A 19,880-nucleotide genomic window follows, 5' to 3' on the forward strand; every position below is an offset into this window, starting at 1 on the left:
GACACAGCGCAGCCAGAGAACGGGTCCTTCGGGACTAGATGTCATTAGCCCCGGAGCGACTTCGATCTCTGGTGGTGTGCAGTTAACATCTCCGATGATGACATACCTGTCTGGGCTCTGGTCTCTCGCCCCCAGCTCACCACCGGTGCTCACCGGTGTGGCGTGCCACTCGCTGTTCTTCAGGAGGAGCGGTGTCAACAGCTGCAACCTGAAAAGACTTGTCGGAGAAAGAAGTCAAGCCAGGCTGAATTGTCACGTCCGGTAGATATATTTTATCACACCCTGCCCTCCCCAGCCCCTCCTCCCCCTCGCGTCCCATCCGTTTTTTATCTTCATGCGGGGCGGGCGCGCGCTCCCCACTCAATTTTTTTGAGACTCGTTTACGAGTCCCCCCAACCCCTGCTCCTTCTTAAACTGGTGGAATTCCCACTTGAGCGGGCAGTCTTTGGTCCAGTGTCCAGGCTGGTTGCAGAGGAAGCAGGTGTTCCGGGTCTGTTGTTGTGGCTGCCTCCGGGCGTTCTTTGATGGAGGTCGGGCGCCTTGGCCTGTGGTTCTTCTCTGGTCCGCAGCAGGGCGTGGTGTAGCTGCTCCCACAGAAGCCATTCCCCGGGATCTTTGCTTGTCCGAGCCGACAGGTTGCAGGTGCGGCGCTTTCGCAGCGCAGACTTCTAGCCTTGTGTTGTCGGCGGAGGGTCCAGAGGGAGGCTCAGGATGGCTGCCTTACACTGGGGGTTCGCGTTTGCCATCGCCATCTCCACGATGACCTCCCCTCTGACTGCCGGCTGCCTGACCTGCAACTCTACGGCTCGGGTTAGTCTCTCTACAAATCTGACGAATGATTCCGTGGGCCGCTGTCGGACCTGCGAGTAGCTCTCCACAGGCGCATCCGGCCTCAGGTCAAGGAATGCCTTACCGGCTAGTTCCTTGACCTGCTGCAGCACCTCTAAAGGCAAACCCTGGGCCTGCTTCAGCGCCAAAGCCCACTCCCCCTCGCCGCTCAGATGGTCCATTGTCAATGCCTGATTATCGGCATCAACGGCCGTATCGGATCCCTGCAATAGCACTAGAAGGAGTTGGCAGAGCTCCCTTTCCCATGCTGATTTCCAGAGCAGAAACTCTGCTGAGGAAAGTAAGCACGAGAAAAGTTGACGCAGATCAAAAGGCGTCACTACCGCTCCGGAGAGATTTGCCTGTAAAAGGCCGCGAAAATATTCGCTCTCCCTCCCAAACTCCTTCTGCGCTTTGCAGAGCTCCTTAATTGTTTGATGGGAGAGGGGTTCCCAACTGGCATGGGTCAATCCCCCTCTCCGGGACCTCTGATAAAAAACCGGAGCGACTGAAAGGATGGGGTCCAGTTCCGGGTTCCGGTCCTCAGGCCCCCCCCTTCCGGCCACTCACTGTGGGAACCGGAAAGCCAACCGTGGGAACCGGAGGTAGGGGCGTGGGAACCGGAAGCGGGAAGTGGGTGGCGACCGGACACGGACCTACGACAACCCCCTGGCGCGGAGCAAGGGGGCGTACACCGAAGTGGGGTGGGAGGAGTAGCAAGGGCGGACCCAACTTGGGAGTAGGAGGGGTCAGGGTATGGGGAGGAGTTGAGATGGGAGAGGTTAGAAAGTGGGAGGAAAGGGTTTCGGGATGGGGAAGGAGAGGGAGGGCAAGAGAGGGTCTCTGCCATGTGGCGTCCACCATCTTGTCCCCCTTGGGTAGGGAAGCCATTTTCTGAATCTTCCATTAGGCTAAAACGAACTCGGGGTCTTAGAACTGGGGAAGTCGGGGAACGGGGGGAGCCCCGGGCAGTCTGGCCAGGACTGCCCGGGCGGGGGGACCGGGACTCCCCAGGCGCGCCAGGGGGAACCCTGCGCAGCGTCGCGGTTTGCTCTCTTCAGGATGCCCGGTTTAGGGGACACGGGCTTAGGAGAAGACTTAGGGGTAGCAACTGGGGAACCTGGGGTTCGCTGTCCTTCCCTCTCCCTTTTTTTGTTTAAAGCAGACCGAATTTGCAAATATAACAAAGAAAACTTATCTAAACCTTTTTCTTTCACCAATTGTGATTCTGCCAATTTTGCTCCCACTGCGTTCCAAAAGGGAACGCTTAAAACCGAATTTTGGGAGCAGCGAGGGAAGTGCAAAAACAGCCAACGAACAAACCTTTTTAAACACCCCTTAGAAAAACGTTTCCCCCCACCCTCTAGGAGTCCCACAACTTGGATATATACCCCCTTCTGTGCTGTGGACAGTTTAGCGCCCATATCCACAGCACACCGTCTGAAGCCGAAGAATAAACCCTGGACACTAAATCCCAACCGGAGGCAAGTGACACACTCACCCCGGGGCTGCGCAGCCTAGCGGCTCCTCAGGAGCCAGGGACCGTAAGTCCCAAAAAGCCTTTACCGGCTTTGAAGTAGATTCCCCCCCTGGGGGAAAATACTTACCCCTTAGTGTCCAGGCGGGCTCCAGACGACCAATCCTCCACCGAGGACAACTCCGCTGGCGCAAGTGGAGCTACCATCCTCTCCCCCAGAAGCGCAGCTCCCTAAAACGGAGCGTGCTACAACTGGGGTAGCTAGACGTCCCAAGGACAGGCTCAGAGAGCCGACCAGTCCGTTCCGCGGGGTCCGATGGAGAGGGGGCCCCGCGATGGGCGCCAAGCTGCTTCTGCGTCCCCTTGGAGTGGATCCCACTTCGCCCGGTCAGACCCGGGCCCCGGGAGACCAGAGGTCTGGCTCGTGGGTCCTTCCACAGGACCACCGGGATGGAGGCGAGCGGTGGAGGGAGGAGGCAGACTCAAAACTGGGTTAAATCTGGGAAGTTTATTGAGCCTCGGATGCAAGGTCCCACCTCCCAGGGGTGCCCAGTTCGGCGTGAGCTCCGACGGCATCTGCGGGAGGATTTATGGGTGGGTGGTAACATGGGAGGGAACCAATCGGAGAAGGGAAGGGTGTGGTGAACAGGGTGAAAGGCGTATCATGGAACCAACCATGGGAGAGGAAGGGAGGGATCTTTTTCCTCTAGCCAATCACACGATGTCCCTGCCAGAACTTTCTAGAAGCCTGGGAGGGGTGCCAGCACAATTGGCAAGGGCCAGGGAGGAGACAAAGGTGGGAAATGGGATAATTGGCAGAAAATTGGGAGGATACAAACTGGGTAGATACAAAGGTACAAAACTCGAGGGGAGGCCCGGACTGAACCAAAGCAAAACACACTCCCACACCTCTATACTTTATGGTACAGCCAGGGTACTTATTTTGTACCTATGTGTGATCCCTGCTGTAGAAAAGCCAGGATATTTTCTACAGTTGTCTCTGTGACTTAGATAACTTAATTCTATGACTAAATGGGAAAGGGACATGACATTTTATGTGCTGCTTGAGTACTTTTCAAATTTTGCTCTCAGCATTTCTAGAGACTACTTCAAGCTTTCTACTGTTTATTATTTTTCCACATCACTCAGTAGTACAAGTATATACTAAAGATCAAAAACATAGGACTTGAAATCTGAAAACCAATTTTTCCCTTTAGAAAATAAATACTCAGGATGGGAATGATTAAATAATGAGCGGCACAAGTGATGTCAAAAACCAAAGTCTCTTTGATGCTGCAATTTCAGAACACAATATCATCTTCCTTGAATCCTCCTCTTTTGTCACATCTCCTTATTTAATTTCATTCTAGTAGGATGTATCATGTTTGAACAACTCAAGTGGGGAGGCTCATTCCAACTTCCAATATGTCAATGCCATTAACTGAACACATGTTTTGCTGTGGAAGAGAGTGGCTGATGTAGCAGTGCAGTCATTATTCAGAAGACAGACGTCCAGCTGAAAGCCATTAACCCAGAGAAAACAAATGACTGCTCTCAGGATTTGCCCCTCCAAGTTTATGCTGCTGTAAAGAAAAACATTTAGTCCCACACTGCAGTTCTCCATGTAAAGAGCTTTCTTTACAAAAAAGCATACCCTTCAAATGAAAGGATCAGTTTAAATATACCTCTTAGTTTGGAAAGGCAGCACATACGTAGGACATGGTTCTAGAAAGTAGGTGAAAGCAGAAGCAAATAACAGTTTAAGGATGTGAACAAACATTACACTGTTTTTTCTATCACCTAAGGAGCTTCAAGCAGTTGGGAGAGGGAGAAGGAACAAAAACATTCTGACCTACCACAAGCTTTTTGAAGTTCTGGTTAAAAGTAATAGTCTATGATAAGTAGGACTTCAAGAGACTAGTTGATTCAGTAGCATTTCACAGTTATTAAAAATATCATAGAAATGGTACTAGCCACAATATTATAAGTATACTTAGTGATAGTCAACAATCAAGATTATTAGGTAAATAAAAGATTCATATTTACAATATGCTGATGTTGCTAATATCAGTGAGAGTTTATTACCTAGCTGAACTAGCATAACTGCGATTATGGTGGATTGCTCCATTTTACGCAGCAAAATTACAAGCAGAAAAGTTAATGTCATAAACTCCTAGCAACTCAATATATTCCATGGAATAAATGAATTGTATAAACAGCAAAAATATTAATAGATTTTTCCATTGAATTTCTTTTCTTGGGAAGTTTCCTGCAAAAGCTCCTGAGGAAGATGAATAATCATCTATATTCCTTAATGGCTCTTGGTAATACAAACTATGGTTTTGAAAATGTAAATTGATACATTGACTTTTCAAAACTCTGCAAATCTATTTCTTTTGGAACAAAAAAAATATCTGAGAGAAAAATGTATTTAAAGAGAACCTATTTCAGAGCCTCAGTTCTGATAAATGGTAGTAGTGAATCTTTAGAGATAGTACAGTACATGATTAGTGAGCATATTCATGCCTTGCTTGTCCTCTAAATTTTGCTAATCAGAAGGTTAAGTGTTCTTGAGCCAAAAGTTGTATCCATGGCAATGAATAGCAGCTGTCAGTGGATTGAGTTGCCATGAACTAGCCTGCCATCTTTTGAAATCCATTTTGAGGGTGGAATCATGTAGCAAAACCGATAAGCAATGAGCGCATTTTGGGGCAGAGCAGCAAATGCCAACCATTGCAACTTCCCTCAACTCAGTACAGCCCTCCAGTCTACCAGCTCTAGTCTTGGGAAATACAGCCTTTCTCCCAGGGTTAGCTAAAGAGACTCCTGTTTCCTCTGTTAATCCAGTTGCCATTTGCATCTAGCAGTTACAGTGCAAGCATTAGAAAGGACTCTCAAAAACATCTCTAAAGGCACTCATAGAAGCCACTTCTTGGCTAACAATGTCTTCTTGTTTCCACTATGTGAGTGGAAATTCCTTGCAACTGCAGCAAAGCAGGACTGGGACAGGCAACTGCTCACTTAGTGGGGAGAAGTGATCCATGTTCATCCTGCTCCTGACCTCCACATTCATCATCTGCACTTCATAACACAGATGTTCATCCTTATGGACCAGCATCTCATCCCTTCCTATTGCACAAAGGGATGAACACCACAGCATGAACTTATTTATTTCTACCCCAACTCCCGTTGCAGACAAACATCCTGAACAATTTAATGCAGAAGTTTGTCAAGTTTCATCTTCAAAAAAATTCAACCACCCCATTCCAATATTCTTCTGAAGGCTGTTCCACAACCTTCTGCAGGCTGCCTCCTTTTCCAGATGGCTAGAAACTGTCTTCTAATTATCAGCCTGAATTTACTCATGGGATCCATTTGTTCTTCTGCCAGTATTGTTTTGCAGCAACAAATTGTAGTCACTACTGAGTTGGGTTTGGATCAGCAAGTTGTAACCTAAAGATAAAAGGATCATTGTATCGCATTAATTTATTGATTAATTTCCCCTATAGTTATTTTATTAGAAAATATGCAGTGAAGTGTTGAGAAATATAAATGAATGACATTGGCAGTTAAAATGAAGGCTTATGAAGTTACATGACAATTAGCAGTCCTCCTAAATCATAGTTTAAATTATTACTATCTAATTATCTATATATGTATATCTCTATGAGGTAATTATGTGTAGCTTGTTAAATAACGTAAATGTTCTACAAAAACTTCAGTCATTAATAATAGAGTAATTAAAAATTTATCAATAATGTGCCTTGAGTTAATGACATAGAAAATAAATTTATCTCACATATTAACCTGATGAACTGATTTGGCTTGTTAGAAGAAGCCTTTATAATCTGCTGATGTCTTTTGGAGTACCTGAGCCTAACCTTGGTCATCTCTGGGACGCATATTTCCCTGCTCCTACTCCTGATCCTCCATGGTAAGCAGGCATCCCTCACCCCACTGCCCACCTTCTCCTCTCACACCGTCACCACTTGCTTTCTTCACCTTCTTGTGATGCTGATGGATGGATTCACAGTAGCTAGACTCCATTATAGCCTTGTGGCTAGAACCATTTTCACGGAAGAGAAATAGACTCTACTGTCACTAATCTTTGTATTTTTGCTTTACAGGTTATAAAAGATTTTGCTTCTCCAAAAAATACTTTTAAAAAAAAAAGACGCTAAAAATTCCACCAGTTTTCCTGAGGCCTTCTCCCACACCTGTTGGAAACAAAGATTTTGCTTTACCTTAAATTAAAACAAAATGCCCAAAGATGACAGTATTGAAAAAAAGGGATATATATAAGTAGTATTTTCCTCAAGTCTGAGTTGCATTAGTAGTAGGGCCAGCATTTTCTTTCTTTCAAACATTCACTCTTGAAACAGGGCAATATTCCTAAAGGTATATTTGCATATACATAGTTATCTATAATTTCATCACAGACAAGTGATACATAATGCCAAGATAAATCATAGCAGGCCACTGAATTAATGGCTTGGTAATTTTTTAGAAATTTTTACAGATTATTTTGTAATACTTTTTGCCAAGGATATAACACTTAATTCCAACTGTATCCAACATTTGAGTAAGATTTGCACAGTCTCTCACTAAAAATAACATGCCATCACTCAAATTTTTAAATTTGCTTTTGCTGAAGACAACAAGGAGAAAGCAGAGACTTCTGCATGCCCATGAGAAGAAAGGCTGATCCTGAGGTTTTGCATTTGCAATAGAATATAAGTGGCCTCAGTGGAATAGAATTCAGGAAAAGAGATGAAATTTCCCTTCCCCCTTCTTCCCCCATCAATAAAAAGATTCTGTGTGTGGTTTATTTTTCTCTTAAAAAAAAAAAAGAAAATCTGGTCCCCATGACAGCATGGATTGCAAATGCAGTATTTCAATTGGAAGATTAGTTAGCTTTCATGGGAATTAACAGAGTGCCCCATCATTCACAGATGATTTGGACAATAAAATCTGTTTTCTGTCATTAATCTGGCACCAACTGGCTGACTGGTCACCTACAGTGAGCTGTAAGAGATGGGAAGTGGGGAACAGTCATGCTTATTCACCAGATAGTACTGTGGAAAACAAACAGAAAATTATCTTGGGAAAACTGTGGGCCACAGAGAAGTTCTTGTCTGTTCAATGCAGGGTGCAAGGTTATTAATGTGATTCCTAAGAGCTCTTCTCTTACCCACAGTTCAGGGAAGGAAGATATTTTCCTCTCATAGGAGGAAAGAATGGAAAAAAAAATATACAGAAGTTTGATAAAAGCACAAAGAATAAGCACTAACAAGTCTTTGAGGAACTACTTATTCATTAATAATATTTACTTAGCAAAAGCAGATGTTCAAATATCAGCTTTTCTGTGTTTTAATACAGAATCTAGTTTAATGTCATTACAGCAAGCCCTCAACGTGGCTGTAGACCAGATCTCTGGGTTTAGAACCATACCTGTACAGGAACCCACTTTACACCACATAGACAACTTGAGAAGGGAACAAGCAATTGGAGAAAGGACTTCAAAAGTGGTTTGAATTTAGGCTTTGTTGCTTAAGCACAAGCAGTTTGTTCAGTGTGAAATTTCCAGTCCCAAATGCCATAAGAAGACTCAGGAAACCTGTTTGTACGGCAGCACAAGGGTTGCAGTACAGTACTGTAGGCAACTCTCAGAAGACAGAGCTTGGGCAAATTTATTGAAGCTGGATGAAACTGAGTATAACTAAAACTGAGGTTTTGGGATGGCAAACCAGTACCAGACTTCACCACTTGACACCAACAGGTTTTCTGACAGAAAAGCAGAAGCCCATGTTGGTTGCTCCATTTACAGATTTCTGATTTTGAAGATGGACAGAAGCTGCCAAACCAGAAGAAATAAAGGGCTCTGTACCTGTGGAGTTTGGTTCTTCAGACACTTCCATGATTACGTAGCTGTGGATGCTTAGACTCAGCTAAACCTTTCAACAGGGCTCCCGCAAATCCATATCAAAAGCAACCAGCTGGTCACATATCCAGAGAAAACCAAAATATGCAACAGGGAGTGCAATTTTGTATCCTACGTTACAGAACACTCTGCTGTACTATATACTCCTCAGCAACATTACTGTATGCTAAAAAAGGTGGAGATGGGCACCAAGCTCAGCAGTAGCCAAGATATTGTGTATTTTCCCTGAAGTAAAGGATGGCACTCAGCTCTGGGCAGTTGTGCTGTGCAGGAACTAAGAGCCTAGGGGAAATCTTCCCTGCGTGTGTTAGGCACTCTGCACTTTTCTTTTTGACTTAAATGAGTAATTTTTGCCAAAAGTGAGAGAGAAGAGCTGCTCACAGTGAGTGATAGTGTTGGCCAGATGAGTGCTGAGTATAAAAGAGGCTGAGTCCAGCACCTTCTCCCTTTTTAGACACAAAATACACTCAGATGGCTGACAGGAGCTATTTTGCTTCCCTAGCAGTCATCGACTCCAGGGTTAGTCCTCATGGAAGCAAGAGCTCCCACCTGATCTTCTTATGGTTTTCTACCGGGCTAGTTTCTCCCACAGAAAGCCCATGACTAGTAACTGGTTTTCAAGTTATCACTCAAGACCTTTGCGTGAAAAAATAACACTCTAAGAGGTTTCCTGCTAACTTACTTTAAATAGGAAATAAGTATTAAACTGCAGCAGTTGTGGTTGATTTGTTTCACTGCACCTGTAAAGACTTGCAATAAAGCTACTTGTAACTGCACATTTTTTTCTGTTCATTATTAGCATTTACTTGGTGAACTAATTTTTCAGTTCTGCCGGTTTAACTGCAGCACTTTGAAAGAAACACCCTATACAACAACAACTGAGTGTGTGTGGCAGTGTGTGTTCAGTCCATTTCTTTTCTAAAACACACATAAGCACAGGAATGTTAGCTTTTTTTTTTTTTTTTTTTTGTAAAAACAAATCCATTTAAGAAGTTACAATGCTCAATTCTAAGCAAGAAAAAGTTCAAAAGAGAATACTGTAAATATATCACCAAGGTACTAATCAACACATTTTTTTTCTTCTAGGAAATGTATTTGTTCTCTTGGAGACCGAATTTTCACTAAAACGAAATACATTAGTGAGAAAAAAACTTTGCACTGTGGCTCTTCTGACATTTACAGACTATTCTACAGTAAAAAAAAAAAAAAACCTGAGAATTTTGAGCTGAAGAAAATTATAACCTCAGTCAAAAAAAAGAAAAAAGAAAGGAAAACAACAGTAGAAGACGGAGTTTTAGTCACCCCTATTCACTGGCTTGGCACATGGATGTATTAAAGGTAGGAAAAGCTCCATTTTTGTGAACTACAATTAAGTATCAGAAACCAAAATAATGCTTGGCTTCATAGAAGAAGTTATTACAATAGTAATGCTACACTCTTATGCAGTATTTTTTTATCTTTAGGTCTCAAGGCTGCTTATAGTAAATGCACTGAAGTTTTGTTCAAAAGCTACAAAATACATGAAGCTTGCTTCTAAAATACCTTTTTCTAAAAAGTGTTCCTCATCCTTTTATACACACTTACATAAAAATGTGACCCACAAGGCCTAAATTGCCTCTTGCTTGCACCGGCTCATGAAAGATTTGCCTGACTTAATCCCACGGAGACTTCAAGTAAATCGAAACAATTGAATGTCCCAATCACATTTACATAGAATCTTAAAAGGATAAAGAATCAAAAAACTGGCTCAAGTATATGGAAATTAATGGAAAATTCTACTTTTTATTCCCATCCAAGGTGAGAAGGTAAGAAGGTGAAATACCTACCAAAACAATTGGTTTTGGGAACACACAATATCCCTGAAGAGAAAGACCTCTACTATTGCGCATGTTTAGAAGTTAGGAAGACAGATATGGAAAACAAGCAATCACATCCCTGGAATTAATAAGGCTTCCATACAGAAAAAAGATCTTTCAACTGTGGGACTTGCAGTCAGTGCCAAGAGCTACTGAACAATTTAAAGAGAAAGACAAGGTGGGCAAGAAGGTGAGCGCATCTGTGCCAATACAGAGTCAAAGCTGTGAGGGCTTTAACCAGAAGAAAACCCTTCCAAGAGGAATCACAGCAATGTAAATACTGAGAAACAAAAGTTTCACTACTAACCTCACATACCTTTGAATATCACTCTATAGCAAGAAGCAGTTCCAGGCCACACATTAATTTTCTACATGTTTCTTCAAGAGGTGTGTTGTACCATGCAAAGGAAAGAAAGACTGCAACTAATCCTATTTTCTGCCTTCCTCAGCTGCCACCTTCACACAAGGGCACGTGCACATTAACCAGTGCTCTGGTCTTCCAGGTGTCTAGCTATGGCAGCATGCTCTGCCCAGTAACAAGTTCCAGAAGACCCAGGCAGACTTCAATAACTTAGCTGACACTAAATTTAGCTAACACTTCCATTGGGGAAGTGGAACCCTTCCATCTCAGGGATTAACTCTCCAGGGAAAGAAAGACTTTATTATATCTAACAGGACATCCAAGCACAAGAACAGTTGCTATTTTTCAGACTGCTCCTTAATATTCTTATATTATATTAGTGGGGAGATTAGAAATACTTCTTAGATTTTATTAAGCAGAAATTACATAGAGACATAAAAAAATATGAATTACCATCTTCTGAACAAAACGGTCTGATGGCAACTGGAATCCCACATCCTTCTCTAACTGGTCAAGCCAAAGGTGTCTCCTATTACTGATTTCCTGATCCATTTGCTCCAGGTTTTGATGTCAAATGGACAGAAGGCCCTCCCGAAGTTTGCAGAAATATTTGGAATTTAGATTATAGGTTTACAACAATTACACAAAATTTGTTGAGGTTCAAAATCTTTGCCCATAAGCCAAGCAAGTTCTTGGAATTTAATTCTACTGGAAAGCTTTTAGTAAGGAAGACTGGAAGACTGATAATCTTTGTGAAAACGATGGGTAAACTAACCCCACAAAACAAATTGATTTAGTGTAAAGTATGTTTCCTGCATGATTAACTATGCAAGCAAATCTATCATTGACTTAATAGGAGAAGGGTGAGCCTGTAAACCAGAAAACCAATGCAATGTTTCTTGTTAATTGGATCTTCCTTCTCTGGGAACAATATCTCTGATTTTTTTTCTTTCTTTTTACAAATGAAGCTGGGGGTTGCAACTTAGCAAATTCTTTAACCATGCAACTAACCACACTATCCATTATGTACAGCGCAGTGCATATTTGATCAATAGCACTGTTTTTGTTAATGCTATATCAACTAAATAAGTGGGGAAAAAATCCTTCACATTTTGTGGGTATTTTCAGTTGCTGAGTCAGAAAACAAAATAAGGTCTAACATCTGCATTTATTTCTTGTTCAGTAAAGCTTGCATCTCCCTTCAGGACTAAGAGCAAGCAAACTGCTGCTAACCATGATAATTACACAGTACTCAGCATGGTGAGTAGAATAACATTGTAATTGTCCAAGGGTTTGAACAATTTGGACTGATTTTGTATAGTGTATAATTTACAGTAAAGATTCAGAATGTGTTTTCTTTGCTCCAAGAACACTTTCATCCTTTAGCTTTGGATCATTATGCATGAAGACAAGCATCTACAATCAAATTCAATCCAGATGAAGAACATCTGCAAAAATAGAACAATTTATTTTATTGACATTTACATTTACGTAATTTTATGAGTGTCTGATTTTGCTTGTGACAGTCAAGGTAATATAAAATAACCAAGACCCCACGGAGTCATTCAGACAAAATAAAAGTGTGCAAACTCTTGAAATTTTACCGTAATCAAAACAAATTAGTGACAGTGACTGAAGCCAGGTGAAAGGACTCAAGAAAATATTAACAAGCTCCATGCTTGCATAGGGTTTATTTTCCCTCATGAGGTCAGGGCCAGACTCAGTCATATGCAGCTACATATTACGACCCTCATTCTGCAGAAACCTAAGTGTTTATTTTTACATACTGAAGAGTTACTGTGAGGCAACTGGGACTAATAACAATTGAGAGCAGTTATAAATCAAGGCCCACATAATTTCTGAGTATTAGATGTGGTGGTGCATAGCAGTGGGAACAATTAGTACCATGGCCATTGTCATTGCCACTTCATGTAAAGCAGCAGCTTGACCTAAAAGTGTTCTAGCTTTTCTCAGAAAGAAATGAACAGTTCATCACTGTGAATGTACAGTATTTCCTTTATGAGACACAGACAAAAATCTTTACCAAAATAATCAGAAGTCTTAACAATGGTTTGTCTTATATGTCTTTTAAAGATCTCATTTTTTCTTTTTTTCTCTCTCTCTTGTTTTCTTTTTTTTTTTCTTTTCTTTTTTGTTTGTTTGTGGAATTGTTTTAACTGCGGGAAGCAATGGAAAAATGGAGCTGATGGGAGGTGGAGGGGGGGGAAATGTTTCTCAGTCAAAAACTGTCTTGAACATTTTTGTTCTTGACTTGAAATGGAGAATTTCGCTCTCAGAGATTCCATTCCATTCTCATTTTGGTGGGAAAAAAAGAGACATAAAAACTAGTAGGATTTTTTTCTCTTTTGTTAATGTTTCATGGCTGCCATCTATAAAATGGGAATAAGAAATATCTACCCCAAAGGACTCCAATGGAAATTATATAACCACTATTTAGGGGCCACTTTCATGAATGAATTTAAGATAAATACTCTAAATACTGTTACAAAGTTATATCACATCATAGAATAATTCTCGCAGAGAATTGAGTACTGTTTCTAAATCACAGGATTGTTGCCAAAATGACCTTTCTAATGCTACTGAATTCATTCCTATTAGAGAACCTAAAGAGGTCGTCATGCCAGTTGCCAGGTTTATAATACCCCCTCAGAAGAGCAGTAGGTTAAACACTAGATCCAATGTCTGCTTTGCTAAAAATTAGGCAGTAGACATATGTAATAGACTATCTAAAAAATTCTACACTAAATCCTTCCAAGGTTTCTTCTGTGTTTAAGGTAATACTTTAATTCTACTATGCAAAACTGGAAAAAAAATGTTTTAAGTTAGCATTAAGTCTAACAGCTACAGTAACTGTAAAAGAATTTGACTTTAGACTTGTATTTTACATATCTGGCCTTCAAGTGTGTCACACAAAGTCCTTCGAAAGTAAGATTCACAATATAATTTTTGACAAGCTTCCTATCAAAATGGACATCATAGCAGTTTCTGGACATAATGTATCAGTGCTCTTTTATGCTTATACAGCTTTATTCAATACAATGAAGAGAGAGGCAAAAAAGGAATTTATATATAAGGTGGTATCCTGCTTCTCAATGTTAACAAACACTACTCAGATCTGGAAAGCAAGACTCTTGAGGTTAGGTGACCTTCACAGTCAGAAACAGATTTTTCAATTAATTTAATATTCATCCTTATGATGCATTTAACACTGTAATATTGCAAGTCAAAACTTCAGACTAATCTCAGTTGCCAACAGTTGGTCTGACAAACTTTAAAGCTGATGCTGTCAAATTAAACAACAAATAAAAAGTAAGAAAATGGAAGAAAATAAGGGTTGTTGGCTTAAGGAGGTTTTCTCCTCATTATTATAGTTCCGGCGAAATTATTTCCTTCTTGCACTACTTTCATCATTGCCCACAGCTCTAAAACAATGTGATGAACCACTGTGAACAGAAGACAACCATTTGGGTTGCTTTCCAAACTATGCTCAGCTTCTGGGGCATGGATTTCAGTGTTATCTCCTTGAGGGAAAACTCAAAAGAACAGATGCAGAATTAAATGGTCCCACATTGGCTTCTGTGCTCAGCAAAGGTGTTTATCCAAAACACATCAGACACAGGACTTCCTGAATTACATCAGACCCACAGCATTTACTCAGCAGGAGGTTAAAAACTCCTTCCTGAGAAAGGAGAGCAAGACCAAATGAAAGACGGCAATCAGATCCAGGCACAGAACATCTTGGGAGATGCAATTCCAAGGGGACACAAGTATGACACCTTTTCTTGTCATAAACACTAATATCAAGAAAGTCACCATAGGCCACACTCCCTTCTGCTATTGCTAAGTCATTAGATTTACCTATATATTGGTGCTTATACAATACGTTTGCATATTCAGAGATGGTCCTGTGTCAGGTCCTGGCCTCAGGTGTATTTTTTGTGGAATTCCGCAGCAGTCAAGGTGAAGAAAGCAGACTTTGCTCTCAACCACAAAAACACATAATCTCAAGAGAGAATAAGTTCATAAACAAGCTACCAAACTAAACTGCTTGCACACATCCTTTCTTCCCTAAAAGGAAAAATTTTATTTTACTGAATACACTCTAGCCTGGTGCACCCAGGACACAGGGCTCCCTCTCTATCCCAGGGAATTGATGTATAACTCTCAAAATGAAGGAACAAGTGTGGAGGACAGAAAGCGGGAGGGAACAACCCTCCCTCCTACTGAATAGCAGTATTTAATAAAGATGTTTCTGGACACAACAGGAAACCAAATTTTAAGTTGGCCAAGGCTGACCTTAATACAAATAAAATAACTAACATAAAATAGAGGCTCTTATAAATATAATTTGCCTCCTTGGCTGCAGAGGCAATTGAGTAGGACTTAGGGAATATACTTTTCAGACACCTAAAATCCTACGTTAGATCTTAAATTTTTTTAGGCTGTAATTTGAAGTCTGTAATGATTCTCAAATCCATTCCAGGGAAGAGAATGAGAATCAGGAAGCCTGGAAAATAAATTTCCCAGAGCTCCTCAGGTTCTGTCCACATCTGACAGATTTTTCTGTCAGGAGGATTTGAATGTGTATTTGCCTGGTATTTCCATTCCATTTCTTTAGCAAGACTGAAGTTCCTTTTGCTTGAGAAAATTCTAATCGCAATTTTAAGATGGTCCACAGTGTTAACAAAACCAACAAAACATACTGAAGTTCAGGAGGGTTGGGATCTAGTCCAGAAAACTTGATTGCAAAGCAGGGTTTTATTTATGTCAGCTTTGCAAAAAGCAACATTTCAAATTCTGATAGAAGACCTTTATATCTAGGTTCTACATTAAGCAGTCTGATGTCTGGAAAATTATGCCATTGAAAAGAAAATTGTTTTCTTAATTATCTCAACCCAGTCTAACCCCCATGGTATTTTTTTTTCTTTTTTTTTAATGAGGCTCAACCTGTGCAGTTCAATGTGTGTTTATTTTCTCAGAAGGGGAAGGAGAAAGACAGGGTTTTTTTATTATGTGATGAAAATAATGGAGCTATGAAGGGGCTTTTTTTTTGGAAGAGTTTAAGGGTACATGCAACAAAGCATGTCCCAAAGGACAGAATGCAATCACTCACAGAGAGATTTCTCCTGATAATTTTTTTTTTCCAGGATGTGATTTTTCTGGTAGAGTTAAATAATCCTTTAATGTTGGCGTTCAGTAATGGAAAGTTTAACACTTTGCTAGGTCACTGCTACATTGAAATACTATGTTGGGTGAGATACCCAGTTTCTCTAAGTCAGCATAACTTCACCCAAAACACTTACTCCAACAAAACTTCACTGTTTTACAGTAGCTAAAGGCCTAGATACAAATCTTGCAGAAACAAAACACCCAACTAAAATAACCCTCCTCTCCATTCTTAGAAAAGACTCTATTCATAGGTAATTTGAATACACAGGAGGAGGTCAATACATTTTTGCCTTCTTCACTCATGAAAACCCATTATTTATGCAGTTTAGTTTTAGCAAATGGGCTTGAGGCAATTTACTTTGAAACCCATTTGGTAAACAACCTTATCCACCATCATCTTTCTCCTGCAGTTAACTTTTTCCTGTTTCATGCAATATCAGTAGGAGATGCACCATGCCAATCCCACCTGTCCACTTCCCTAAACACAAAACTTCTGAGGTCCAGCTGTGTATTTCAGAAAGGAATTTGAAAGAAAACAGTGACAGTATTTTCTGCAATGTCAGAAAAAAAGGAAGCATGAAACAGAGAGAAACCAGTTCTGATTTCTTTTTCTTCAGGAAGCTACAGACTGTTCAACAAGTGACTGGATGAAGTCACAGAGTGCTAAGCATTGATCCCTAACAGAGAAAAACCTCACTTGCTATGTTTAAACTTTTTTTTTTTTTTTTTTTTTTTTTTTTGTGTGTCTCTCCAGAAACCACAAATGAGCTATAAGAAGTAGCACATCTCTCCATGGCAAGAACAAAGAGTACCACAGGTTGCTCCTCTGTGATTTTATCCTCTTGGAAGCATTTGATGCAGATCTGAAAGCTCTTAGCTCAGTTTGGAATGTTCTTTGATTCAAGAATCTGTTGTATGTTGTACTATTCACTGGTGTGTTTTGTAATGCCAGGCACAATGCAATGAGGGTATTTCAAATTCACATGAAAGCAACAGAGGCTAACTTTGACTTTAAAGCCATTGCTTTATTACGCAAAGGTGTGTTTTGAAGTGATTACTCAAATATGAAACAAAGGAAAAGGTATGCTGGGCACTGGATCTAGTGAACATAAATCCGCAAGGCGGTACAGAAAAATGAGGATTCTGATTTATATATATTCCTTGTTGCTACTTGCACTTCTGACTCCAGATTCAAGTGCCTAGTATACCTTAGAGCCATGATTCTTAAAGTTAAAATAAATGTTAAAAAATATATATAAAAATTAATCTTTGTTACTTTTGAACCATGCATGACTGGTTGCAAGGCAACTGGTTGCAACAGGCAAGAGAGGCTCCATCCAAGGCTCTACAGAACAGTCTTGAGGGAAAACAGCAGACTGAGCCAGACAGATCAATTTTTTGACAGAAGTAACACATATAAAAAGAGTAACAAAGAGCCTCAGCCACAGGCCACCAAAAGCATTAGAGCCTTTTTTCTTTATAGATTAACATGGATTATGAAGAATGTAAGACTTTCATGAGCTCACAAACAAACTTGGAAGGAGTTTGTGCTGAGTTTTAATATATTGACTTTCCCTTTCAATTGCATTTTAGGGAAATAAAACTGTTAATTTACCTATTCATTCTCATTGTCAAACATTAAAGTTACAGCCTTTCACAGCAACATTTTTCAGAGTTGAACATTTTTATATATTCCAGTGACTTTTAAGAAGTGCTGTTGCTACATTTCCATTACAGCTGTCCCCCTTCCTTAAGGTATATACATGTATATGTACATATTTATATATGTACTTGACTAACTGAAAGGGAGATTCGTGCGGAGAGTTCATATGTAATCCAACCATTCAGCATTTTCAAAGTTTGCTGGAGACATAGCTCAGCTCGAATGCATTTCCAGTGAGACTGGTGTAGTTGAAAGTAGGGAGATATTATGAGCCTAACTGCTATAACACAGCACAGTTGTCCCCATCTGTTTGAATCTATGGTTTCACTAAGTGAGGGGCAAAGAGGCTTAGAACGTGCATACACAATGGTCACAATATGTGCAGTAAGGAACTTTGTCTGGGAGGGCCTTGTCACAACATGTATGAGATGCTTTTCATATCAGATAATCTCAGGAAAATATGTAGGGAGACAGCAGGGAACATCATCTTAACTAACAGTGGAAAGAGAAGAAAAAGGGTGTTGCACCTAATGGTGAAAATATTTGATTTGCCTATAATAGTAGCCTTCACTTTTCATTTCATTTTCATTTATTGAATTTCTTTGTACAACTGTTCTTAGAACCATAGAAGAGTCTAAGTACATAAAGTTAAAACTTTATTTTTAAAATCTTTAAAGAATTGAAATGTACTAGTCCTATTTTTATTGCTTTGAATGTTTTACATAACCTTGACACCCATCCTCTAAGAACTCCAGTGTATCAGTTTTCTACCAGAAAAACCTGTCAATCTACAATTAAAGAGGAATGTGGGAGATCCTATGGCAATTGGTTTGTACAATTTCCAGCATTAAATTATTTTCTTTAACCTGACTTCAGTTGTTTTATGATCAAAAATACCCATTTTAGAAGAAAAAAGTAACTTTTTAGCGCTAAAGTATTTCTAGTATTATTCAGGCAAATACCAAAGTTACGGAGTAGTAGACAGGTCATCTTCCATAGGCTCAGTTCTATTGTACTTAATTATGCAGAGGCCAGTGGTATCCTTAGTGTGCATCAGAAATGAGGATAAATACCACTGACAGTACCAATGCATCTAGATTTATACATGCAGCCAACAATACAATTAGACAGCAATTTATTTTTCCTGAGGTTGTTCAACTTTAATTTATTAAAACATTTTTATTTATATATAAAAACATTTATTATTATTTTCACTCCCTCTAATCACCCATTCTCACTGATGTTTCTCAGGCAGGTAATTTATGCTATTATTCTCATGCTTAAAACTTCCAGCAACTCAGTAAATATCCATTCCTTTAGTGATAAATCATGCTAAGAAAAAAACAGCACAGCAATATCAAAAACAATTCCCGATACCATGATGTTCCATCAGAAAGAAATTGCTTCATTTCTTCCTTACAAAATAATCAAGAGAGAACAAAGAAAGTGAACATCCGAGAGAATGTAAAATGTAAAGTTGACACAGTCCTAGAATACGTTGGTTAAAAAGTTATGATGCAAATGTAAACTGGAAGAGACATCCTCACTGCAAGAAATTCACAGATAAACAGTGATTGCTCCCTAAAGACTTCAGACAGGTAGAATGCAAAGGTAGGACATATTTATAGAAGGATACATATGATGAAGAATAAAATAAATTATATGACAAATGAAGCAGATCCTCTTTGTGTCACATTTAAAGCATCACATCCTGGGAAATTTCAGCTAATAGACATGAAGTCCAGAAAATGAGTTCCATATATAGGACGGAAAAAGCGTTTGTCAACATTTACAAATATTCACATCACAGAATGACCACATATACATGTTAAAAGGAAAATTAATCTATGAAACAGAGTTGCAACATGAGGAAAATTATAGTTCCACTCCTGTATTCTCCCCAGCCAGTCTTCAGCACTCTAAAACATTATGCCAGGAAAGAAACAACACATTCTGGGGATCCCAATATCCTCCATCAGGGCATAGGCTCCCACATTATGTGCATGTTCCAGGGAGAATACTCCTACCTACAGTTGGACACAGACTTAGGTGGAATCTCCAGAAGGACTAAGGTGAATTTTATAGATAGCAGCTGAGCTGAAATAGTTTTGAGGTGGCAAAAGCATGTCCTACTTAGTTAAGATAAATATATGGAACCTAAACATCAGGACCACACCAAACATAGATAGCAAATATATTCTTGGTTGTTTCTGTGCCTTGGGTATCCAAGGACTCCGAAGGCTTCTGAGTAGTGGACAAGAAGTGCAGAACCTGTGGAACAGAACAAACTGGAAAGAAACTTCCATACCTCCATTTCTGGATGGCTTCAAATTGCCAGTAATGAATATGCCATCAAAATTAAAATGTCATTAAATTTCCTGGAGACCAGGAAATGCTAAAATATGCTGCACTAGAAGCAGGAAATACAACTAAATTTTTCAATTTTCGCTTGAAGGACTACATTCCACCTTAAGCAGTATAGTTATGTTTCTTCTCATTTCTAAGCAAAATTAGACCATTTTGAATGTTCAATTATTACTTTCTCTATTTTTAATTTGTGGTTA

The 19,880-nt window shown here is 40.1% G+C and overlaps 1 long non-coding RNA gene across 17 annotated transcripts in view; it reads right to left on the reverse strand.

The window, feature by feature from the left end:
- Positions 1-4,741: 4,741 nt before the first annotated feature.
- LOC108445840 overlaps positions 4,742-19,880 on the reverse strand; it is a 116,668-nt gene continuing 101,529 nt past the window's right edge. For 13 of the 17 annotated variants that reach the window (XR_001860838.1, XR_001860842.1, XR_001860837.1 and 10 more), the window contains one exon: positions 11,788-19,587. This is a non-coding gene — a long non-coding RNA (uncharacterized LOC108445840). Of the gene's footprint in view, positions 5,759-6,270; positions 6,523-11,787; positions 19,588-19,880 lie in introns of those variants that run through there. The other 4 variants (XR_001860840.1, XR_001860846.1, XR_001860841.1 and 1 more) reach the window with 4 other exon arrangements.

Source organism: Corvus brachyrhynchos, unplaced genomic scaffold, assembly GCF_000691975.1.
Source record: "Corvus brachyrhynchos isolate BGI_N302 unplaced genomic scaffold, ASM69197v1 scaffold43, whole genome shotgun sequence".
NCBI lineage: Eukaryota > Metazoa > Chordata > Aves > Passeriformes > Corvidae > Corvus > Corvus brachyrhynchos.